The 25,321-nt window shown below is 44.1% G+C and overlaps 1 protein-coding gene across 7 annotated transcripts in view; it reads left to right on the forward strand.

Moving 5' to 3' along the window:
* Window positions 1-25,321, forward strand: part of SGMS1 (sphingomyelin synthase 1) — an 83,466-nt gene that overhangs the window by 945 nt on the left and 57,200 nt on the right. For 5 of the 7 annotated variants that reach the window (XM_068689500.1, XM_068689502.1, XM_068689499.1 and 2 more), the window contains exon 2: window positions 20,475-20,593. The gene's annotated coding sequence lies outside the window, so the exon portion shown is untranslated. Of the gene's footprint in view, window positions 1-11,407; window positions 11,638-20,474; window positions 20,594-25,321 lie in introns of all 7 variants that reach the window. The other 2 variants (XM_068689497.1, XM_068689501.1) reach the window with 1 other exon arrangement.

A 25,321-nucleotide genomic window follows, 5' to 3' on the forward strand; every position in this document is an offset into this window, starting at 1 on the left:
GTGCCGTTTCGTGCGTAACCTCATTAAAGCAGGCCTTGTCGCCTTCAGGGGCTCTCGCTGTAAATACGCGAGGTGAGGGTGGGAAGGGAGAGAGAAGAGCGCTGTTTGTGCAGACGGAGCTCTGCCTTGCAGCAGAGAATGGTTTGTGCCACCTTGCTGGTTTGCGAAGGATGGCCTTGGCGGTTCGAGTCACGGGAAGGTCTGCTGTTGATGTCAGTGGGTTTGGGCTTGGCTGCGTTTGTTTGCTTTAGGAATGGGTTTTTGGATTGACATAGCGCATGTTGCTGTTTCGTTTCAGATCATAGTTGGGCGGGGATTGAAATTGCTTCAGCTTTATGAGGGTGTTTAGAGTTTGGAAAGAGAATGCAGTTGGCCCTCATTGGTGGCAGATGGAAGATAAATGCTAGTTTTAAAATAATAAGAAAATCACTTACATCCAGAGAGGTTGCCTTGATTTTTCTGGGTTTGTGCATGTAGAACAGTATTAAATTTAGCTCAGAAGTCTGCAAACTGTGATTTGTGTAACTGTGATTCCCAAATCATTTGTCACGCTTCTTTCAGCTTCCGTGTATCAGCCTAGAGACAATATGTCTCCCTGGGTATAATTAGTTTTTAATGAGAGCTTGCGACAATTATCTGAGTGCTTCAATTTATTAAATTTACAATTTTTAGGACTGACAGGTATTTGTGAATACTGTTTGACTACTCGGTGTTAACGGTACCCTTAAAAGGCACAGACTTCTTAATAATACCTTCTATATGCCAGTTCTCCATGCGTGTCATTGCTTCTCTAAATGCTCCTCAAACTTCAACAGGTGCTGCTTTTAATTACATAATTACTGAGTTCTCTTTAACTGGACATGGTGAGAAGGAATACATATGTTACCGGTGACAGTGACTTAAAAGTTCTTACCCTGTTCTGGTCTCTGCTGCTCTGTGTCGTTCAACACCGGGTGATTGGCATGTGCAATGTACGGGTGGTGTGGGACTTGCTTGGATTTGACAGCGATTTTAGTCTGGCGATAAGGAACAGTTGCTGAACTAAAGGCTTTGTAGTTGGGGCAACTGTATATCCTGTAAAATGCTCAGACAGAAGTGATCCAGAAGCTGCTTCTCCCGTGTATCAGGTGGAGCCTGTTTGGAGTAAGGGGAAAAAAAAAAACAACAAAAAACAAAACCCAGCAAACAACAGTGGCCCACGCTGGGCAGGGAGGATTTTTAAGGCTTCACACTGAGGCAAGTTCAAGCTGCTCTGCTTGAGATGGAGCAGAGCACCTGAATGCTATTTCAGTCGTAATTCATGTGCAGCATATCAAAAACAACCACAGGTAGGAAAAAGTGCTCTGAAGTAGAGGTGAGAACAAACGAGCTCAAAGCCCCGAGTTGTGAGGGTTTTTTGACACTCGACCTCATGACCTCAGCTCCCATGTACTGGCAGAGTTTTCCAAAGGATTTTGGTGTCCTTGGAAGTATTTTGCACCCAGGAAAGCAGAATGTGGATAGGGGCGGGCAGCCCTCCAAAGGCTGCTGTTCTGCATGGCTTCTGTGCTGTGGGTTAGAGACTCTCTCTTTTAATACAGCTTCCATTCCCAAAGTGAGCAGGTTCATTAAACTTAATGATTAGAGTCTTTTCCCCTTACTCTCCCCCTGCCCTCCCCTGAAAGGCTGGAGGAGATGCAGAAAGCACTGAGGAAAGCATGAAATCTTCTGTTGTTTGTTTTTTTGTGATGCTTTCATCCTAAATATGTTTTTGAGAATAAGTGTTTAGCAGAGGCAATAATGGGTGCAGGTTACTTAGGCTTTATTTTTGTTGTTAAAAATAATACCCATCCTAATGAGCTACCAAGTGTAACTAGTTTCCCTGTGCTGCGTATAGTTCATTATAACTTAAGTGAATAAATACCTGAAAAGCATCTTCACTAACCATAGGTTTGACTTGTGCAAATATCCATGGTTTTAACCAACAACAAATATCCTCCTCTTAACCATGCCTCCAAAGCTGTTCTCTTCTGTCTGCTTCATTCTGAGGCTCTTGGAAGGAAGCTTGCTTTGTTTACATAGAGTTCAACACAAAGCATGTTGCTGCTTGGGGAAAAAAAAAAAGGAATCCTGATGTCTAGTAGGCTTGCTGTTTTTCTTGTTTGTTTTTTAAGAATGGCTGTGTGAAAACTAGCAGCTTTCTGCTCAACCTGGTGAGGTGCAGGTGTGCTCTGGGAAAGCCGGCCAGCAGCGTTTCTTGGGAGCGCTCGTCGGACTGGCTTCATCTGGCACAACACCCGGCGCTGCATCCTCACCGTGCAGCCCTGAAACGTTGCATCCCGGGAGCATCGGTCTGACGAACCAGCAGCCGTGGCAGGAGAGGCTGCAATCCCCTCTGAAGAACTGAAGCAGCATTACCTTAGGTGTGCTGCAGTGACAGCCCAGCACATTGGAAGGAGGTCTTGCTGAATAAAGCAGCTGCTTTTCCTTGTTGCTCTTGGGTCGTATGGAGATGATGCCGGGCAGTGCGTCTGTAGAGAAGAGCTTTGGCAGCTGTGGTTTAAGAAGAATTTTTTAAGCTCTCTTCCTGCCTTATGCAGCCTACACCCCTAATTTCCTTGTGAGAAAAAGGAGCATCGTATTTTGGAGTCGTACGATTTTCCTTGCTGGCCCATTAGCGTATTAGCTTAGCTTTGCATGTGTTGAATGCCATTAAATGTCACTTGCAAATTTAACGTTGGGAGTGCTGAGATTTGTGCTAATTGAATTTACAGCCTTATACTTGGGTTTGTTAAAGTGGCAGGTTGAGGCAATTGAAATGCTTTAATGGGAGAGTATGTAAGTGTTTGCAAATCTGCTATTGTGAGTGAGTCTACCACGGCGTTTGGCTAGATCAAAGGGAGACCCTGAACAGACACGAGGTTTTGAGGGGACTTTACTCTCATTCTCTCTTTTTTTAATGATGATGTGATGACAGCTGGCAAAATCCGGTATGATGAGTCTTCATGCTTGGTATCTTTTCAGGGTCACTGTTGTGACCTAAGTTAACCTTAAATACTTCTGCAAAAATGTTAGCAAATATCGGGCCTTCTTCACTTCAAATTACATTTCACTGTCTCCTGCAGCCGTCCTTCTAGGTACTAATGGAGAATGGTTGTTATGAGGTCTGTTGGTCTTCACACTCTATTGTGCTTTCTTAAATTGTTTTATGGCATTTTTTTTAATGCATGAACAGGTTTTGTTTCAGTGTTACATCTGAAGGCTTTTTTTTTTTTTTTTTTTTTGTAGAGGGCAGTCTGCACAGAAGCTCTGGGCTTTAACTTTTTTTTTTTTTTAATACCTGACCTTAGCAAAATAACCAAGGATTAAATAGATGTAGAAAGAGCTCTCACTGCCTACAGAAGACTCTACTGCTTCATTTTTTGTAAGGTAAAGTGTTAAAACTATTACCTTTGATTGAAAAGGAGTCATAAAAATTGTTTACTAGCTTTTCCTAGTAGCATAAATCTGTGCCTCCCTAGATAGCACAGTGCTTTTAAGAAGTTTGTCTTGGAACGATTCCATAAAATATCTTGATACCATACTTTGACCTCCTGCCACTGAGCTGGCATTTCATATGGTCTGGCATGAGTTCTGCCACTTTCAAGTAAAAATTTACCATGCATTGAAAAGCTCGACTCTGCAGCCAAGCACTGTGCTAAGCTATAAAAACTCTGTATGCAGAATGGATTTTTGCTTGCTGGAAAGGCTTGGGTAACACTTCAGTAGCTGCACAGGAATGGCTTTGCATCTACATGCAAGTGGAGCAGCTCCATCCAAGCTGAGCTGTAGCTTCTCTTCTGCTCTGAAGTCTGTGGCTTGTCTTCATTGTGTCACTGCTGCTCTGCATGGAGGTTTTTTTTTTGTAGTCAAACAATATTGCTCTGGAAAACTTTGTTGGGAAAGTTAATGAAATGTATTTGAAAGATTTTAAATCCTTCCATTTGGATGATGAAAAAGACCTTGAGAGTGCGTTGAGCATGACCGCCGCAAAGATACACACATGGGTAAATGAGTGGCGCGCAGCTCCCAGCACATGCCTGGCTGGTGGTGCTTCAAAGTGCCTGGGCTTTGGCTGGGCTCAGAGACTTAAAAAATAAACAGGGACCAGAGCACATTTATCAGATGTAAATTATTTGCATTCTGATACTTAGTTCAGAATTTGGTTGGAAACGTTTGCAGGAGTGTCTGTGCTGAGAAGGCACAGACCTGTGTAGTCCCATGTCTTGTCTCCAAGCACATATCGTGTTCTTGAGAGGGGATGCCAGGGTGTATTGAAGTGTAAGTGGCTACGATGGTACGCAAGAAGAAGACAATGACTGGAGGCTTTAGGCTGGGGGGAGACTTCTGGGAGTCCCTCGGCTGACCTCCTGCTCAGAGCAAGATGATCTTCAGAGGTACATCAGGTTTTCAAGGCCCTTGTCCAGCTGGGTTTGGAAATGTCTAAGGATGGAGCTCCATCAACATAAGAACCGAAGGTGGGACCTGGGGAGAGGGCAGGCTCCGTGCCCCATGGAGACTGTTCACCCTGCTGGCCTCACTTGGTGTTTCTCAGCACCTACGTGGGGTGGGAGTGGAGGAGAGGGAAGGACTGAAGCTACGGCTGATGGTCAGGGTCCAGGTGTGCCGGCTTTATGCAGCAGAAGCTGTGGTTGCCTGTTTTGCTCTCTGTGCCTGTTGGACTGAGCTGATGCTTTCAATGAGCTTCCTGTTACTCCTTAAGGATCTTCTGAGTGGTGCTGGTTAACTCCGTTCATTGCACAAGCGAATTGACTGGCATCGTTTCACAACTGCCTGTGGGGAACTTCCTTTGCCATTTTGTTGAGTGGCTGCCAATCTTTAAAATCCTTCTGTGATTCTTCCCATTAGACCTTCTTCTTTGCTAATATCGCACAAAGTACTCAGGATGTTAAATGTAGATTGGTTGTGTTAACTTTGTAATCCCTCGTACAGTAGTAGTATTGCTTTATACTCTGCATTTGTAGCTGGACATGAAAAAATCTTCAAAGCACTTGTCTGCAGAACTGTCTGTCAGCTTCGTGGTTTTGGATTTTATTTGTTAACAATCTGGGAATCTTGAGTCCATGTCCACAACCATTTTTCATCTTTTCATGGTTATAGTCTGAAAGCAGAATACGTACTAAAAAATTGGAAGAAGTCGCTGTTTCTTCAAGCAGTTCCACCGTAGCTATTAGCTACATGTTGACATTCAGCCTGTAAAATGTGATGCCGTGCTCCTAAATTCATTATCTCTGTTTATTTGCAGATTGGATAATAACCCAGTCAGTTTTTGGCCCTTCTGACAGAAACTGTGCAAAAACTGCAGCAGGGACAATGCTTTGCCTGCCTTCACTGAGCTGTGATCTCAGGGTGGCTGGGTATGTGGATGTGTGGTCCCACAAACACACCTTGCTCCTTTCTGAATGTCAGAAAAGGCAGCCGTGTCTCGTAGTTCTGGTTACTGGTGTAGTTGGTGCACACGCTTCAGTCCCATCCCCTGCACAAGCTTGTGTGCAAATGTTATTGTTGAGATTTTGCCTAATTGTGTAGCACCTGTTGTGCACACCAGTGCTAATAAGAACTTTCAGAAGGATCCTAGTTCATTTACTGCAAATTCTCAGTTAAGAATCCATGAAAATCTTTCTGGTGTTACTGACATGTGAACCAACTACCGATGCAGGTGAACTGCTTGAATTTCCTATAGCCGCAAGCGTAAGGGAGGCTGTTTTTCACTCTGATCCTTATCGGTTTTCTGACCCTTGCCAGTGAACCTGCTTTTAGGTTTGGAGCCTGCAGATTCAGCTCCCAGAAAGCAGAAGCTAGTGTACGTACATCTGTTCAAAGTGAGCTTTCTGTTACAGTTTCCCTCATGGCTATAGTAGAGCCAATCCAATTTTCCTTCTATTCCTCTCCCCGGTTTGTGATGTTAAAGGGTGTCCCAGGAGTCTTTGGAGAAAAGATGAGATCAGAGCCCCTCTGCCAGAGCTGCAGGAACTGTGAAGTCCCTGGGAAGGAGCCTGGTGCTGGGGTAGAAGCAGAGGAGCAGTGCACAGAGGGCAGAGCACAGAAGTGTAAGCACAAGTGCTTGCTTGCCTTTGTGCATCCTCGACACCCAGTTATGGAATCAGTCAATGATTTAGGGTCAGCGCTTGCAGGCACAAGGGGTTCAGGTGTGCAGCTGCCTGTAATGCTTGCACCCCATTGTCTTTGTTCCTAATGTTGGTAATAGGAAAAGATACAATACAAACTGCAGCTATAGTGAAGGAAAAGGCCAGTTATCTCCAAAGGCGCTACAGAGTGAAACAGTTCGAAGTGAGAAACTTGGTATTTTATTTCTGTGATTTACATTTGCAGGGTGAGGGCAGGACTGTTTCTCCCATGGTAGCCTGAAGTGAGACATCTACTTAGACAAGTGCTTAAGTTAACTCTGCAGGGAAATGTAGAGCTGGTTCCTTAGCTGGAGACTTTGTTGGGTGCTTGCAGGGCTGTGAACTTGATTTATTTTTTTCCAGTTTAACTACTGATATGAAATATGCATGCAGTAATTCAGCATGTTTTTAAGCACGGCATTTAGTAGAATAATTTTCAGTGTGACGTAAGTGTTCCCGTATTAAACCTGCTGGTTATGGTGCTGCTTGTTATCAAAGTCGGTGTTACTTGGTGCAAGCCTCCGAAATGAGGCTCAAGTGTAAGCTTCCTCACTGCTGGGGACCCAGTGTGTTATTTGGGGCTTCTGATCAGGTGAGAAGGGAAGGGGCAACGTATTTAAACAGCTGCCTTTGCTCTTTGATCAGCCTGCTGCCACCAGGTCTTTGTGAATTGTGTACATGCTCAGAATATAGGAATATTATTCTGGCAAGTGTTGTCAAACCTGGATTCTCTTTTCACAGTGATACGCAATTTATTTCCTAGAAATTTCAGTGGGAGCATTACAATGTGTATGTAGATTGTTTGTGCTACCTGGTAATATTTGCAGTTGATCCAAGTGTTAACTGGGGACTGGTTTTTGAACGTGTCAATGCAGAGGACAAAGCCTGTCTTGGTAAGGTCAGTATCAGAAATGCAGGGTCTGTGCTGGTTCTTTTTTCACGTGTAATTTATATCCAGTTATGTTGAGAACAAGTCACTTTGTTTCTCATTTTCCCTAATTAAGCTGCTCTTGCAACATGTGTCAATTCGTAACCATAGGTACAAAGATCCAGAGCTACATCTGATTAGAGCAGAATCTACTCAGGCTTTTAGGACTTCTCACAAGTAGCAGCACAGCAGCTAAGCCTATTACAGTAACCCCTTTGGTTGTGCTGTGCAAGTTGTTTCTCAGCCTTCTCCCTGTTGGGTTGCTCAGCAAACAGGTTAGGAGGGCCATGAGCCCTTGATGGGGGTTTTCTGGCTTCCAGGGGATGCAGGAGGATGTTCGGCTGCAGCTGCTGCACCTCTAGCAGGCAAAATACGTCAGCATGAAGAGCTGCAAGCAGGAGAGGATCCTCTTCCTGCTTGGAAGAGTGGGAGAACATCCCGTCCCTCCCAAGGAGGTGGTCCAGCAAGTGAGGAGCATTAGCAGTTCCTTGGCAGGCTTGCAGATGGTTTTCCAGAGGGGTGGAACACATTCCTGCTCCTGGCCCTGAGGTGTCTAGTTTGGGGCCTGTAGCTAGGGGCTGGTGAATCTGAAAACCATGCTTTTGCCAGATCCAAGGCCATCTTAAGAAGAGATTGGACTGTGCACTTAGTCACATGGTCTGAACTTGGGTAGACCTGTGCGGTGTCAAGAGTTGGACTTGATGATCCTTAAGGGTCCCTTCCAACTCAGGATATTCTATGATTCCATGATTCTATGATCTGTGTTGTGTAATCTGTGGTAAAGGTGGCTTTTGCAGAAAAGTTCTTTTACTACTGATATTTCTAAGGACCCAGTTCCTGCTGTCATGTGAATTTATTTCTTATGCAAGTGACTGAAGACGGACAACTCCAAAAACATATCCTGTAACATGGAGTGACAGGTTTAAATTCACTGGACTTCTAAACAGAAATGGGCAGAAACAGACATTTTCAAAGGTGTTATAATGTGATTCTGATGTTTTATGGCACGTGGACACTTTTTGGCATTAGGTTACTGTTATCCCTTTTGAACAAGGTGTTGTGAAGAGACTTTGGAGGGTCTCCAGTCCGTGTGGGGGAAGGTCCTTTCTACTGGTGTGACCCCTTGCTCCAAATCACAAGGCTTTCCTGAGGTCCCAGCAGTGCTTGATCCCTTTGTGGGAGATGTAGCTTGAGTTTCCTGCTCTTTTGTTTACATTTATAAGGGAAAAAAAAATATATATGCTCTGCTCAAATTTGCAAATACATTGCTGGAGCTCTTTTTGATTTTTTTTTCCCCTGCCGATCTATCAATTTGCAACTTTCCTAAATCATTTTTGAAAATAATTCCTAAATCATTAAGACTGGAAGAGGCTGTTTGGTGTTAACGGAAAAGTTGAGCAATGGACGTATTACAGAACAGTGGTGTAAATGCCAAAGCAATGTTTTCACTGTTGACAAACTTGTTTGGAAAATACTAATTCCTCACCTCTGTGTTGATGTAGCTTTTAGTCTCACAGCTCTTGGTATTTTTAACAGGAGCGGACCACAGCAGGGAATTCCCTCTTCTTCCTCAACCTGGTGCTTTGGTTTCTGCAGGGAACTGTTATCTGTCACAAACCACAGCCTGGTAACTGGATGCAACATCAAACTTCACCATAGCAACTGTCAGAAGGAAAAAGGAACACAGGCTTCATTGAAATACGAAAAGCGTGGTGAAACTCTCCAAAACAAAGTGCAAAACCATTGAGGTTGCAGAGGGGATAGCAGGGAATAACAGATGAGACACCAGGGAGAGGGAGTTGCTCATGCAGTTCAAAGCTAGGCTGATCGTACTTCTGGCTTTGTGGCCTGAGGCTTTTAAAATACCTCTCATGTTGGCTTGTTGGCTTCAGGTTTTGCATGGGGAAGACTTTGATCTCTTCTTTGGTCAAATTAAACCAGCACCTTAACCTCAAATTTTGAAGTTTTACCTTTTCTAGTATGAATTTCTGAATGAATAAAGATTATTGTTTCTCTCCAGTCTGCAAGGCAACCACCTCTTACCATTGATTTAATTGCAAGAGGAGTGGTGAGCAAATCCTTTCCAATGCTAGAAGAAACAAGACTAAAAAGCAATTGATGTAACCTGGTGGGAGTGTGGTACAGATTTTATTTTTTTTCCCCCAAGTTGATACCTTTTAGGTCAAGGCAGAGGATTGATAACTACAGGTTACTGAAACAAGTTGGTGCTGCACACTATGAGAATCAGTGAAAGCAGGTATAACTTTTCTGTCTAGAAGTCTTGAATCCTTTTATTTATTGCTTTGTTAGAGCTAAGCTGTGCTTAGTTTGTTGCAGGTGAATTTGAGTTGCCTGATCTGTGGCCAAGATGCTGTGCTACCTTCCAGGAGTGATAATCCCTACTATTCCTCCCACCCCCCAACAGTTCACCTGTCCCTTGTTAATGCCCGTGTTAAGCCTGGTTAAGAAGCACTCCTTCCGAGGTTTAGGTACCACCTGCATCAGACAATGGATGTATATTGATTTAAAACGCAGAATAATTGTTGCCCATCAGCCAGCCATAAAGCTGCTCTGTGGGCTAATTGAAGTATGAGTGTGCTCAGCACGAGGTCATTCCATCAAACATCCTGTTGTAACTTTGCCTTTTGCTTGCAGTGAACCATTGACTGGGGATTTGCTGCCCTCAGTGCACAAGGTGCCTGCTGTCAGGAGGATTGCTGCTGCGCTGCTGTGTTGTACAGGCGCAAGGGAATAACCCCCTCCCAGCACCCACCGAACAGCACGGTTTGTGAAAGCTGGGAGCAGGCTGTGCCTCAGCCTGATTGCTGAGCCCCTGTGCAGGCCCCACTGCGGAACTCCTTGCACCCAGAGAGCAAGGATGGATTGAATTACTGTGTCATTGCCTGCATCATGCTGCTCTGACAAACAAATCCATCTTCCATTTTCCTCCTACCTCCCATCAATACCTATGGCACCAAAATAATTAGCCAAAAGCAACATGAAAGATCATTTTAGTGTAATACCAGATATGCTGTCTCACTATAGCTCCTTCAACACCACAGCTTTTAGTATGTGAGAGAGACTTGAGAAGTGCTTGCTAAGCTTTTTTTTTTTTTAAAGAGCCCTGTGAAAGAGGGGAGGAAGGGACTGCAGACGGTTCTGCATGTCCTGGGTCTGCAGCCCTTCTTCACCAGCTGAGCTGGAAGTTAGCTCTCTGTCAAGAGAAGCACGTGCTTGATACTGGCCGATTCTCTTTTTTCCTCAGCTTTACTTTTCTTCCTTAGGCAGGCCTCGCTGTCCAAGTCTCACTGTATAGCTCTGGTGCTTTGATACATAGCTGGGGTGTACGCTTGCAGTGACAGGTGAAGAAAGCCCCTTGGGTGTAGGGAGCATGGTGTGTAAGGGGAGACCAGGCCAGTCCTGGGGAGCGGCTTTGCCCACGTGTGCACACGCTTAAAGCAGAGGTCAGGTCTGTATTACGTGCTCCCCCCCTTTCTTTGACTCTTGGTTTCTTCCCAGAGCTGTGTCTTGTTACTGACCATGCAATTTCTAGTTATAAAAGGGCTTTGCTTACTTCCAAATTCTCATACTGTGGGCTTCCTTGCTCAGAAGTCGCTTGCCCAAGCTCCCTCCCTTCTTTTCCATCCCCAGCCCAGCCTGTTTCATCAGTACTGTTTCCCTATTCAGCAAGAGGCAGAAAAGTAGCATTTGATCTAGTTTGTGAGGGTGGTGTCAGGCTCTTTTTAAGCACCGTGTGACTGCAGGGAAGCTATGTGTGAAGGTGACATCGACGTGACAGTATAAATCTTGCGGCCGTGACTCCAAAATTGCTGAATATGATTTGAAGGTGTAGCTAATGCAGCTCCATGTGAAATGAAAGCGTCTCGTTGGGATTTTTGAATATGCTGTCAGCTGCTGTGCCTACGCCCATCCTTTCTTTACCTCCTGCTTTCAGGTGTTATAACCTGAAAATAAAATGTGTTTTACAGAGGAGCGGGAAACAGGGCAGCAAGCCAGATTTCAGTGCCTGTAGCCTCGTCTCAGCATTTGCATGGTGCGGAGAGGTTCCTGCTGGTCAGTGAAATGTGCTTGGTCAGAGTGGTGCAGACAGTTCATCACGCTGCAGAGACTGAGCTCTTCCGTGCTTTGCCCTGTAATTAACTCAGATGCCAAATTAAAAAAAAAAAAAAAAAAGGGGGGGGGTGATTTGGAGAAGATGTAAGGTTCGTACAGTTTCTCTGAGGGGAGCATAACCTTTGTAAATCTCTGGAAATGAAGGGAATAAATGTATTTTCTGTTCCTTATTCTGCAGTGATGTGAAAAGGTCTCTCGTGAGGTGCTGATGTACTCCTATGCCACTGAGTGAAATCCAGTCCTGGCAGGTCCATGGCAAGAGGAAGTTTGTCTGTTAGACAGGAGACTTCGTCCGACCAACCAGAGATACCTGTCTTCTGGTGGATACCGTGCCATTTTACAGCCTTTGGAGCCTGCGCGGAAAAACTTAAGTGGAAAGGGAAACGGACGGTTGCTTCTATGTTCCAGGTTCTTTGTTTACATTAATGCTGACATGCAAATCCAACAGTACGGGGTTCCCTGTCGTGTTGCTCTTTTATACTGACTCACAGTGAAGGCTGAAACCTCTGTTGTTTTTACTTTGTCACGCTTAAGAGGGTTGCTGCCGCACGGGCGGTTTGCATGTCTACCTAGATTTGTTTCAGCATTAGGCTTTACTCTCCCATTGGAGTGTAAAGTATGTCTCCGGAGAAAGAAAAAGCAGAGCTCTCTTATTCTTGAAGATCGCAGGGGTCTGGTGAAGCCTGGAGGTGCCGTGTGGTCCTTTCGGTATGGGAGAGCCTGCCTGTCTAACCCTCCCAACCACTGTAGGTTGTAGGTGGAGTACAGATCTTGCACAACTTACTGATTTATTTATTTTTTGTGCACCTTAGGAAATACTGCAGATGTTTTTGCCTGTTGCACTTAAGCAAACCATCTGATTTGGTACTTAGTGTGCCTTGTCTTTAACCATTTTTTCCCCTGGTGTAAGAAAAAGACAGTGCAGTCTGCTTTTACTGTTATGTGGCGATTGTGATCGCTCTTGGTCTTGTGATGTGTTAAATCTGAAAGCAATAATGCACTCGGGCTTTTTACAGCAAGACTAAAATTACTCCTTAAGTTTTGACCGAAGCTGAGTTTTCATGTAAAAGCTGTGGTTATTTCTGCTCGTTAGGGCCAGGGGTCTCACCAGGGACCCATAATTGACTTGCAAGGTTTTGATTAAGCTCTCGAGCTTAGTCTAGTATTCTCATACTTAAGTGTTGCAAAGGCCAGTCCTGAAAAAGTATCCTGTGTATTTGTTGGGCTGAAGATAATCTTGTGGAGGGAAAGCACCAGCTGACCAAAGTTTATCTCAACCTTTTTTCTTGTTTGCTGCCTTTTTTTTTTTTTTTCTTTTTGTATACTTCATTGTCTTGGTTTCACTTCTTGCACTTCCTATTTGCCTGAGGTCTCTGACCACACTGGGCAAACCCTCGTTTGTAAGGCGGTTTGAGCAAGGTCTTAGCTGTGAAGGTTAAGGCGTTATTTAGTAACCTGCAAGGAACTGGTGTACTAAACTGTACGGCTTGTTTTTCTGCACATTCATTTGTGGTAATGTCAATCTGCTGTTTTATTGTTGTAGTGCTGCATGAGATCTGCTAGCATTTTTTATCTTAAATATATACAAGTCTGTAGTATAACCTTGCTGTAAACCTGAGTATGCTGAAGTTAGCAGAAGAGCAGAAACATTTCAGTACCTGCCAGATCACTTTCTTAAGAGATTAACTTTTTTTTTTCTGTTTATATATGGTTGATTCTACATTTGTAACATAGTTTGAGATAAGTCTGTTGATTAACGAGGCTGCTGAAGGAAGCGATGAACTGGTGCAGACCCAGCCTGTGGCTGGGAATTCCTTGGCAGAGGCAAATAGCAAAACCACAGCCCAAGTAAAGCTCAGTAATGACTCTGTACAGAAGAATGCATGGGCCATCTGCCTGCTGTAGGGCCAGTGAGGTTGCTGCAGAAAAAAAGGACTTTGTCCTTTTTCTCTTCTTTCATTTTTTTCCTTTAAACTCGGTATCTTGGTCTTAGCATGAGGGTACAGCACATCTGATTTATCCTTTGCTCCTATCCTAAAACAGGGATTGGGAATCAAGTGTATGAAGGGCATCTCTTTAAATGAGAAGAGCTTTGAGCTGGAAACAGAGATGTTTTCTTGCTGCTGTTGACCTATAATAGTTTTAATGTTCCTGTCTTCTGGTTTTGGAACCTGGGGATAATTAAATGGAGTCGTGTGGTATTGTGTGTTATGTTTGAAAGTCTGTCCTGTCAACTGCCATGCTTTTGTCTCTGGTGATGGATGTGCTTAATTCCTCGTCTTAAATTAACACCCAAAATAGGATGCTTGGGGAGAGTTTTATTTTTAAGGTTGGTATGAACACTGTAAGACTTCAGTGCTGGTAGATGATCTGCTGGCTATCTCGATTTCACTGCTGCAAATTAAACTCGGGACCAAGCTGCGGGGAAACTCCCTATACATTATACTTCATATTATTCTGGTTTTCCAGAGCCACTTACTGGCAAAGATGCCATAATTACTGGCTTAATCTGCAGTACCATAGAGGTTTTCCTTCTGATTATTATGTTGATCCGCTCCAAACAGTGAGCAAGAGTGCAACGGCATCCTTGCTTTTTGACTTTTGCTTCTCTCTTCTTGGCGTAGCATTTTTTTTTTTTCCATCCTCCTTTGTTATTAAGTCTTACACTTTGCTTTTGGTTTGTTGTAGTTTTATTTTTGCAAAACAGATTTTCACAGCTAGAAAGCCTCAAGGAAAAAAGTTCCTGGTAATATCTGTAGGAGTTGTATCTCTTTACTTTGCAAATGCTGAAATTTAAATCTCGCTTTAATGTCTCTTGGAGCTAAAATATTTTTGGATAAACAAAGCATTTAATATACTGAATAAACTGCTTACAGGCAGCCTTTGCCCTCAGACTGGAATGCAGCCATCGTGAATGTTGCAGCACGAACAAGGGACTCTGGCATAGTTGCGGGCCAGAAGTGGGATGCAGTGTGAGATAGAAATGTGAATTTTGATCAGAGTATCACAATCCAAGCCATTTTTATACGAAAAACTACTGGCATCCATAACCAGATTCATATTTTATGAAATGTTTCACAATTTTTCTTCCAAAATTGTTACTGAATATTGCTATGTATTAACTAGGAGCAGTTAGACTATGAAATGTGTTTATAAAGTGTATCTTAGGAGTGCTGTGCCTGCTCAGGTTCCACTATGGACAAAACAGGCCAGAAGCGATGGCAGACGTGGTTGGTAAGTGGATCTGGTGTGTAGATAGCAGCTGTGCATTCACGAAAATCAGTTCTGCCACTGCTAGCCCTTCAGAATCCTAGTACGGCATCTTAGGAATGGCAGAGGAGGCTGTTCAGATGAAGTCTGTTTCTGTTTAATTGTTCTTCTGGAGGAAGTTCACGTTCCTGCTCTTTGCTGTTTTGTGGGAAGAAAGGTTTTCTCAAGCATCTCCTGTGTGTTGTTACAGAGGGAAAGAGCGTCCTCAGCGTGTGGGTTGTAACCTGGTTTCTGCTTACCAGAGAACCCAGGGAGGTAAACTGATACCTTGTGACAACTTAAAGATTAGGTAGCGGTGTGAACTTACCTGCTAAGGGTCTGTAAGTAGACAGGAAGCCAGAAATGGGGATTTCTTCCCACCCTATCCACGTGGGAGTTAGGAAGTGGCAGTAACTGGAGTCCTGGGCAGCGAGCGATGGCACGTAGGCTCCCCATCGATGCAGCAACAGATGTGTCAGAGCCCGTGCCAGATAATGTTGTGGGCAGAGTTTAAATGGGATCAAGGGGAGGCTGAACAAATATTTGGATGAAATACTCCCTGAGGGTTGCTAAATGCAGGCTTGGGAAACTCCCGGAGCTGAAAATAGTCAAAGGCTCAGCCTTGTCTGAGACAGGGAGCGCTGTTTAATCGCCTTGGTTGAACAGGTACAGCAGAACAGCTGTGAGGTTTTGTTGCACAGGGACATCATGAGAGTAAAAGCACTGAAGCTTGGGATGACTGGATTCAAGGGTAGTGATAGAGGAGGCAAATGCCAAACATGGTATTCTCCTGGAGAGGCTTGGACCAGATGATTTTGGAGGTCTTTTCCCACCTTAATGATTCTATGATTTTATAAAATTCCTTGGTGCTTGATGCAGCATCAAAGGGAGTCTCTGCAGAAAGCAGTCCCAGAGGTCAGATACACAGGCTTCAGCCTGCAGGGGCTGTGAGAATGATACTTTCATGATTTTTTCCAAGCTGGAGATCTCTCAGATGGGAACAACTCAGGAGGAAGAGTCCACTGATCTACTCCAGCTGTCCTGCTACGTACCCCTATGTCTTTCTGCCTGGGAAAACCATTGGCACCCACTGATACTTCTGGAATTTACTGCGCTTTGCGCAAGCGCCCCGTGTCCTCAGAGGAGCAGTGAGCTCTGTGATGCCGGGCAGCTGACAAAGTGGACATTCAGTTACCAGCAGAGGATCATGTTCCAGAAAGCAAATCTGAACTAGCACTTTTAACCCTGCTGGAGCTGAAAACCCATGCAACAGATCTGTTTTAGTGCTACAGTTGTTTCCCTTAACCTCTCCAGATTGCACAGTCTGTAATTGAGCTCATCTCTTTGTTCATGATCTGTGCGTAACCGTAATAACAAAGTCTCCCCTTGTGTCCGTGCTGTCATTGCCACTACTCTGCAGGAACCACTTTGTCCAACTTCACTAAGTCTTAAACTTGCAGTAATTGTTATCAGATGAAAATCTGAAAAATCAGGTGTGAGAAACACAATTTCTCAGCTCTCCAGTCAATGAATGGTGCAGCTCCTTTTGCCAAACCAGTTATTCTGATTTCTATCTTTATTAAAAACAAAATAAAACACCCCAAGTATTAAACAGTAGGTGTTGTCACTAAGTCCAAAGAAACATTGAGGTCTTCTGCTCTTTGGAGAGAAAACTGATGCCCTGTTTTTAATGCTCTCCATTTTTAAATATGCTAGCAAGGTTGACACCTGTTCACCTGTTGTTTCAAAGAACCTGTGAATTGAAGAGCTAAGTTTAAAGTGGCATGGTTTGTTTCTGAGTCAACAGATAACTTGATAGGAAGGCTTTTGGGTGTGAAGTTGTGTGTTTAGATACAGTGTAATTTCTGATGCATGAAGTTGCTTTCGGGTGGAGGTGAACCATTTGTCTCCATCCCCTTTGCAGAAGTACGTAAACCATGCTTGTTGTGGGGTCTTCAGCTTGCAACCCATTCTCCTCCAGCTCCTAGAATGGAAAGTGATCCAAACGAGATGCCAAACACTAGTTCAGGGGGTAAAAATAAGCAATATGATTCAAAGTAGTGGTCACCAGTGACAGAAATGGGGAAGTTCCAGTCCTGTTATTGTCTCTTCCAAGAGCAGCAGCAAGGTCCGTAGCTCCAGTCATGCCCTGCGTGCCTTATTGCTGGAACGTTTGCCTGGTGACCTCTCAAGGTATGTTACACAACAGGTCGTGGAATGAAGTGAATGTTTGTGATTTCCTAGGAGTTGTGGGAGAAGAGGCGTGTGACCTTTTTTTGAGTACGTTTACCGATCTCAAGTTGAGGGAACCCTTGAGGAGTTTGCCAGTTTTCAAAGAACATGAGTTTTGGAAGCTGATGTTGCAGCAGGCAGTATGGCATTCAAAAAGCTGTTATAACAGCGTCCCTTACAATGCTTATCAAAGGTGAGACTTTCAAGAAAATCCTTCTAATATATCTCTGTGTATATGAGTGCGTGCATGTGTATCTATACACATATGCATGAGTTAATAGTGGAAACTGTCTTCCAAATACTGATCCAGGAAATGCCGTCTTACTAAATAATTAGACCTTGGGTGTTTATAACCTGAGGTCATTATCTAGACAGATCCAATCTGAATAAACCACTGACTATTCTGAAGGTTACCTGACTACGAGTTAGTTGCTTCCTGTTCTTAGTGTTTTTCAACTTAGTAATAACCTGCTGTATTAGAACTAATTTTAGTTTTGTTATTTCTAAGTATTTTCAGGTTAATCTAGGCAACTTGGAGCATCCCACTGCTCCCGCTGGAGGGTCTGTCGAAAATGCCAGTGTGTACCAAGGTGCTTCTCATTGTTTCCTGCTGGTGTGGAATTTCCACATGTTCCTGGGGCTGCTAGTACCCTAAATGATGAAGAGGCTCACAGAAACGTCAGGGATTGATTTGTGGAGCAGTGTGTCCTGTAAGGCGCTGTTTGGAAGGTGGAGCAAGAAACTGGGTAGGAGGCCTGAGGGGGGAGTGTTGTTTCTGGGAACAGTGGAAGAGACCATGTCACCTGAACAGGGTAGATTTTTGTTGCATATTCGTCATTTAGATCCTGTCTGATGTGACCTAAAAGTAAATCTAGCCAACAGGCAAGTGGGACTTTGGGTCTGGTTGTTTCTTGCTGGAGGTTGGCTTCCTCCCTTATGACAGCTACTGTGTCTGGTGTAGCTATTCAGGAAAGGACTTGAGCATTTTGACTTCGTAACTTGTGCTCATGCAGTCCTTCTGGACACTCTTAAAAATTGTGCTTTGCCTTTTTTGCAACATAAACTGGAAAGGAAGGCTTGGTGTGTTATGTTGGCTGGTTTTATTCAGGTTAGTGAGGTCGATGCACAGCTGCATTAGATGTGAAGATGGGCACAGTTATGTACTTCCATAAAAGTACAGAATGATTTAATAGTGAAGGAAGTGCTTGCTGCAAGCAGTATCTTTCATGTTGTCAGTGAAGTCTTTTGAGCTTCCTCCCTTCAGTTTTGCTCACAGCAATCTGCAAGGGGGCTCAGGCCCTGGAAGAACTAAAAGGTAATCCTGTGGCTAAATCATGCTGCTTTGCATAACTGTCGCCCTTGGTCATAATACCAAAGGTGTTCTTGGGGCTGTGGGATGCCAGGGCTGACTTCTGCAGCATGCCAACACACAGAAAGGGGATGTTTTGGGGCTTCCTCCCTTAATGCTTCTCCAGTCACCAACCAAAAATGCAGTGTGTGGCAGTGGGGAATCGCCTCTAAATCTTCTGAATGGAAACGAGAGCCAAAATATTTTGCCTTTTACAGAGACAGAAGAGTAAAGTGGACGTTAGCCTAAAATACAGCAGCAAAAGCTGAAGGAGGGGGGGAAGAAATCAGTGTTTGGATAAGGGTTCCTGCACTGCAGGTCTGTGTACTTAAAGCAGTTGTAGATCACTTCTTATGTACCCTTTCACTGGGGAGTGAATGCTAGGTTAGGATTACCCACATGATTTTATTGTCCCTGCGGAAAGGGTGTAGAGGCGAACTACTGTAAGTTAAGAGCCCTTTGCAAAACGGTTCAATTATTAGCATGCCTTCAGAGGTGTGTTATGTAAGCATCACAAATTTCATTGGCTTTCTGTGTTCAAAGAACTAACTGTGAGCAGGATTACAATGATATCTTAGATGCTGGTTAAAACGTTCTCTCAAAACCCCTGACATTGTCTTCTAATCAATTTGACGTTTTAATCAACAAGCATACTCAGTGGTGAACTTGGCACAGGTGACCTATTCAGGCAGGGCTTCTCCCCGTGTATTTTAAGGAGTACTTCAGCATGTCTGAGAAATGAGAAGCAAATACGCCAGGGAAATGTGGAAATAGGCCTGTACTCCTGTGCTAGGGCGTAAAAGGAAAATGCTGCTGTAATCACCAAGGTACCTTTTCTGGGGAACAGTTGGTAGCCAGTTAATCCTGCTTTTGCAGCCATACCTGATTCTTGCTGTTTATGTTGGATAAGAAAGCAAGAGGACAGCCCACTCCTGCTCCCTTTGCAGCACTTCTGCTTGCGTATGCGTGTTAAGTGGGAGGGAGACGAGGAGAATCCCCACCTCCAAAGCTTTGTGTGTGCTTTGAGAGAGACGTTTCTACTTCTTTGACTTGGAAAGTGGCCCTCGGTGCTTAGCTTGGGGTGGGTGGGTGTGCATGCATGCACGTGCAGGTTCTGATGGATTGGGTCAGAGGATTTGCAGTGCTGCACGATACACCATGAATAAGCTGGAGGTGCTCTGCGGGGTGTTGCAGAGGGCTCTGGACAGGTACTTCTTGCCCATCCTGTGATGCGGAGAACACGACTGGCTGGCGTCTTCAGGAACCGATAGCATCAAAACCATCAGAAATGCTTTTTAGCTGCTGCTTCTGTGTCAAAGAAACGTTCAGGGTATTAAAAACAAGTGGTACCACAGAGTTGAATGCTGTCATCTTGCGTGCTAAAACAGAAGCGAGCTTCTCTTGTGCCATGACGCCTTGCTACTGCTGAACAGCTCCAGGAGTGGAGCTCCTTGGTAGATCCTTTGGGCTCTGCCTTGCTGGGTGTGTTGGTGTCTGCACGCCAGCCTGCTCCCCATTGCCTCTTGGATCGGGGCATCGAGTCCAGGAGCTTCCAGCGGGGCCACGGGCAGCGTTGTGGCAGCTGATGGGCGGCTTTGGGGCACTGTGAAACTTGGCAGGGATGAGTGCCAGAGAGCGCTCTGACGTGTTTGGGAGGGTGGCTGTTTTCAGGAGATAAGAGTGCGGTTACTTACCAGAACAGGGCCTTCCCCCTTTATCCCCCTTACTGGAGACTGGTGGGTGTTTGTGGGGTGGGTAGCAAGCATAAACTGTGGCCTGAGCAGTCCTGCCTGCTGCGGCTGGCCCTGGCGTGTGGCTGTGCACGAGGCTGGTGTTTGCAGAGCAGTTGGAGGGGATGGAGAGAAGCCTGTCACCATCGTGCCGCCCCTGGTGGATTTTGGTCAAGTGCATTTCAATTTTATGTTTTATCTTCGCTTCTGTGTGACTGTTTTCTCTATCGTAAAGCTATCTTGAAGACCAGGAGAAAAGGCTTTTGTCCCTCCCCCTGCATCAACTTGCTTGTTATCTCCTTTGATGCCTGGATCAGAGCCTGGGTGACTTTACCACCTCCTGCCAGAGAGAGTTTTGGGAAGGCTGCTGCGCACAGTGGCAGAGCTGCTCTCCGTGTGATGCCACAAAGTAGGAGCAGAAGCCCTCCAGCCCCCCTCCAGATCCAACAAATGCTGCTATAGGCCTCGTATGGACACAGGGTTCCTCTGTGTTTCTGTGACTTTTGGGAAACGCTGTTTTTGAAGCACAGCTGCCTAGGTTAGCACAGTGCTTTACAACATATTCCAGCTACTGGTAGATCTTGAGGCTATCTTCACGTTATAGTCACTGTAATGCTTTTAATAGGAGGCTATGTGATAGCACTGCTTTCTTAACACATAATAATAATTATATATTTTTTTTATAGTGACTCTTATGACTACGTGAGCAGCAGCCAGCAGCAGGTCTTCTGGGCTTTGACTCTCATAGTCACAGTGAGCTTCTAACCCAATGAACCAAGTTCTCTGGGTAGGAAGGCAATTTCAGGTAAGTGAATTTTGTGTTGTTAAGGATGTGTGTTTTGGAGCAGTGCGCTTCTTAATACGTTGTTTATTATAAGCTGATGTTAAATGCGACCTGAATTTGGATTAATTCTTGTTTTGGATTTGCACTGGCAGGTATCCATTTTTGCTTTGGTTTAATCATTTTTTGTGTGTGTGCCAACGGCAGCCTTCAGCACTGGCAGTCTGTGGTCCTCGCTTGTGTATTTGTAACATCTTACTTAATGTCCTCCAGCTGCATGGCAGTGTTTCATTTGGCACCTGTGCTGCCTGGTTGCTTTAAGGGAGGCTTTCATTCAGTGACATAGCTTACTAGCAAATATATAATGATTCACTCCATTTTATGTTAGCTTAGACACGAAGTGCTAGCCTGGTGCTTTCTCTCCATTCAAGAACACAGTCCAACTCCAGCACTAAACTGTACAATCTTAGAGAAGTCAGCTGAAGGATGTGTTAGGTTGGTTCTTTTTTTCTTCCAGTTCAGAATAACTGAGAACAAAACTTCAGAGGATACAGTTGTGTATAAATGCTACAAAAAGACTACATTTAAGGAAATTTTTGCCCCTCTGGCTGTTGAAGCCTGTGATATACAGGGTAGACGGCCAGACTGGTGGTTGGAATGCCTGGTTTCTGTTCCCAGTTTTGGCTTTGACATAGATAAATGACCTGCAAAGGAAAAATAAATCGGGCGTGTGCCCTTTTTTGTTGCTTGTAGTTGTGTTTTGTTTTGTTTTTCTTTCAGTAATCCTTTGAAGCTGTGCAAGGATTTGCTGAGAGGCATCTTTTAAGATTCTTTCATGGTTTTGTTGGGTTTGATCTCTGTAGAAAGGCCCATGACTGCTGTAAGAGCTACAGAGGGAGGTATCGTAAGAACTGGAAAATAAAAGCAGGAACTATTGAGCATAGACATTTTTGAGGAAAAAAAGATGTATTTTACACAGTCATTTGTTTGTGTGCAACCCTAGTGACTAGCATATTGAATGAAACAAGTTTTTGGTGCCCTCAGCTCTTAGTTGGCAAAGCTGCTTCCTTTTTCTCTAGATGCTCTTGAAAATCGTTGAGACTAAACTGGCTGGTCCTGCATGGCCTCAGTGACAGAGCAGAAGAGCAACTCTAAGTTGTGGTTCTGTCTAATTCGGTTGTAATTCTTCCTGTGGGTGCCCCAAGCAAACCTGTTTTTAGAAAAATTGGTTTTAGCACCTTTCTTGCAGAGGTCCCAGTGCTGTGCACCTCTAAATCTCAAGTGTTGTGCAATAAGGTATTAAATAGTGCTTCCACAGATAGTGTAGGAAATAGGGTCAGTGAACAGAAATAACGAGAAAAATACTGTGACTAAAAATCAGCAATGCTAAAATCAAGAAAGTTTTTTTTTTTTTCTGCACGTAATACTAATTACTTTGGGCATGGGTTAGTTTTGGAGTTGCTGCTTTTTGAAAGCTGACGATTGATTCACCTTTTATTTCCTCTGGGTTCAGTGCACAGATGCTATGAATAATGTAGTCATCTACTTCTTGAGTTAAACGCAGATTTAATAGGGGTTGAATATTATTACTGCACATACAGTGCAAGAGATGTGAGGTTGCTTTGTTCCTGCTAAAAGAGAAAGGGTCAAACCAGGCACTGTTGGGCACGTGGCACAACCTTGTGATTTATATTGAGAAATGACTCGCAGATGCATTGGTATCTTTGACTTCTGTGTGATTTGTGTACTTGTCTCGGTATATGACAGCGTATGCTCCAAACTCAGAGGGTCACAAAGTACTCGTTGCTGAAATCTAGGGGTGTACTATGGCAGAATAACAAGATTCTGCTGGCTCTTCAATGATGTTTATTTTGTGAATCGGTCATAAAAACAACCCTGTCCTCAACTGTTAGCTTTGCAGAACTTGAGCCTTAAAATAATCCAGGAAGCCTTTTGTTACATAAACATAACTCATCCTTCAGCTTGGTGCTATACTTGCTTGCTGCATTTGCTTTAAAATTTAAACTGTGGCGTCGTGGAAGCAGAAACCCTCCCAAATTTTTATGTAGCACTTCATGTTCTGACTGTAGCAGCCCTCTCCACGTGGAGAGCAAAGCAAATGATTGCTGCATCATCAGTGTAACATTGACTGTTGAAAGCAGACATTGCACCGTGTAAAGCACTTTTGTGGCTGGAACTTAACTTCTCTTGATGATTTTTGTTTAAACTTACTGCTAACAGGTATGCTTATACCTACCGTATTTAATTCCACAGGAATAGACCTTCCAGGTATGTGGTATCTTTCTGTAAATATTGCTTCTACCAAGCAACTTGGGCAAAAAAAAAAAAAAAAAAAAAAGAAGGAAGTGTATGAATATGGCGAGGGATTGGAATAGTTAAAATTAAATTCCAGTGCAGACTACATGGTGGTTTAACAGCCATGGGATTTTCAGCCATTAGATTTCCCAATTAAATGAGCAACAGTTGGCTAGAACAGGTGCTTAAAAAAAAAAAAAAGTGAAATGTCAAATGCATGGGGGATAATCTCCATTAAAAGTGCTGTCTGTGGCTTCTGGGCGTTGTCTTGCACACGTAAGAGCACCTTGGGGAAAACTATTAATCACGTAACTGACTGCAAATTTAGGGGTTTTGTGGCATTGACTTCTTAAGTGATTACTTTGCTGCCAGGGATGACTGAGCTTGAAGCTGTCGATGAGTGTGGAAGTGATCCAAAACGAAAGGTTTAACTGAGCTTTGGAGCAGGTATTTTGTGCCCTTCACTTGGTTTGTTTGAGTTGATCCGATTTGCCTCTGGTATCTTCCCCAGCCTTTGCTACTTATTTAATATGTCTGGTTCTCAGCAAGTGGGTACCACAAAGCAGGTTGCTGTCAATAGTTCATGTTATTTTCCTATTTGTTTTCCCTTAAACACAGAGCTTGGGAAAGGCAAAGGGTGCAACAGCAGGAAGTGACTGCAGCTTATGGAAACAGGCTGTACCTGCCCAGGGTACTGCTTAATCCAGAGAGTGAATCTTCCTTCTTGAGATTGTTTGTCAACTGCATTAGCAATGACTGGCCCTTTGTCCTGGGGCATTGCTCTGAGGTTGATTCACAGCTTATAGAAAAGAGAAAATGAGCTTTCTGTCATGCTGTGCGTCTTCTGCTGGTGCTCCTTCTGGCTTTGGCTGAACCATTGCTACTGATCAGTTCCCACGTACATACCTGAGCCTTCGGTTTCGGTTGGGTTCGGCCACTGCCTGGCTCCTTCCAAGTGCCTGAGCATCTACCTGGCACACCTGGGGGTGGGGCAGGACTCTAGGCAAGCACTGAAGCTCCTCCTAGCCCCAGCCGTGCCGTGCTTGAGGAGCAAATGCCTGTACATGCAGGCCCTGTCTGAAGGGCATTTAGTGCAATGAAGTACGGCACAGCTTTTTTGCAACTTTTTTCACTTCCTTTGGAGGCTGAGCATACGCTCAGGGCTGCTCCCTGTGGCTCTTCCTCCATCTCTTAGCATGCGGATGAAATTCCAGCGATTATGTTACTAACAGCCTGGTGCAAATGTTATTTTGTGCTGAAGCTGTGCTGGAAATGGTTCAAAATGTGTTGTTGATTTGGTTTCACAAGGAGAACACCATCTTGCTGCTCTCTAATTGTGCTTTGCTCTCTGGCTGCGAGTTAGAAATGTAAAGACTAAGCACGTTTGGCTTGCAGTTTGGAGTGATACTCTGCATTTATATCTGGTCTCTTTGCGTTCAGAAAACTTGCGTTCAAAGCATTTGAAGCATAATCAGGCCATCCTTGTAGTCTGCAAGCCAGGCAGCACAGCCTGGTGATACTTGTGGGCTCGTTGTCTTTTTGGAAGCTGTATTATTAATCTGTTTTCCCCCAACTTCAATCATGTGAGGTATCCAGCACACTGTATTCTCATGTTGAATTAGACCCTACTAAATAGCTTTCTTATCAGAGACTCTTATGACCTCATTTTGCACATTATTTTAGCAATGGACGTGGTTGTTCTAAACTAGTCTGTGGCTCTGCAGTTTTATTATTCCACAGATCATATGGTTATCAGGATTCTTACACAAGATGCTTTCTTTCAGTTCATTTGTTAATTGGTTTGCTGTGTTCACATGGATCTGTGTTTGCAGGGTGCCTTAAAACAAAAAGGTTTTCTTCTGTCCTTTGCTTCTTCCCCCTTCCTCTGCTGTCTCCATTTCCACTGAAGAGTTGAAAGACTGTTAGCAGCTGTTTTGACAGGAGATTTGCATGTACTTCTTAGGAAGCTGATATGTTGTAGCTGATGTATTTTGCTCCATGGTGATAGATATGTCGCAAAGGATGGGTAGAGTATTGGGTTTTAAAACGTTGAAGGATTTTACAGTCCCTGCTGAGGATGTCTGCTGTCACCAGAGTCCTCTGAGGCTGTCCCAGTTGTTGAAATCGTGTGTGCATCCAAGCTACGTTAAATTTTTGCTAGGCAAATCTAAATATCATCTTCTTTAGAGCACTCTCCTGCCTTGAGGCTCCTCCCTGCCATTTTCTGGGTTGTGGAGCTCTTCATTTCAGCTGTCTCCTGACACTGATGCATTGTTAAATTCCCCAAGCTTTGCTAATAGTTTCTTGGAAAGCTCATGTAAATATAGCCCTGGGAGCACCCTGACCTGTACAGCACATCGTGAAGGGTGAGTGGCAGCAGAGGTGAGAAACACACTTTGCACAAACGCTGTTTTTATCGTTCGGATATGCTAACTC

This window comes from Anas acuta, chromosome 7 (genome assembly GCF_963932015.1).
Source record: "Anas acuta chromosome 7, bAnaAcu1.1, whole genome shotgun sequence".
In the NCBI taxonomy this organism is placed as follows: Eukaryota; Metazoa; Chordata; class Aves; order Anseriformes; family Anatidae; genus Anas; species Anas acuta.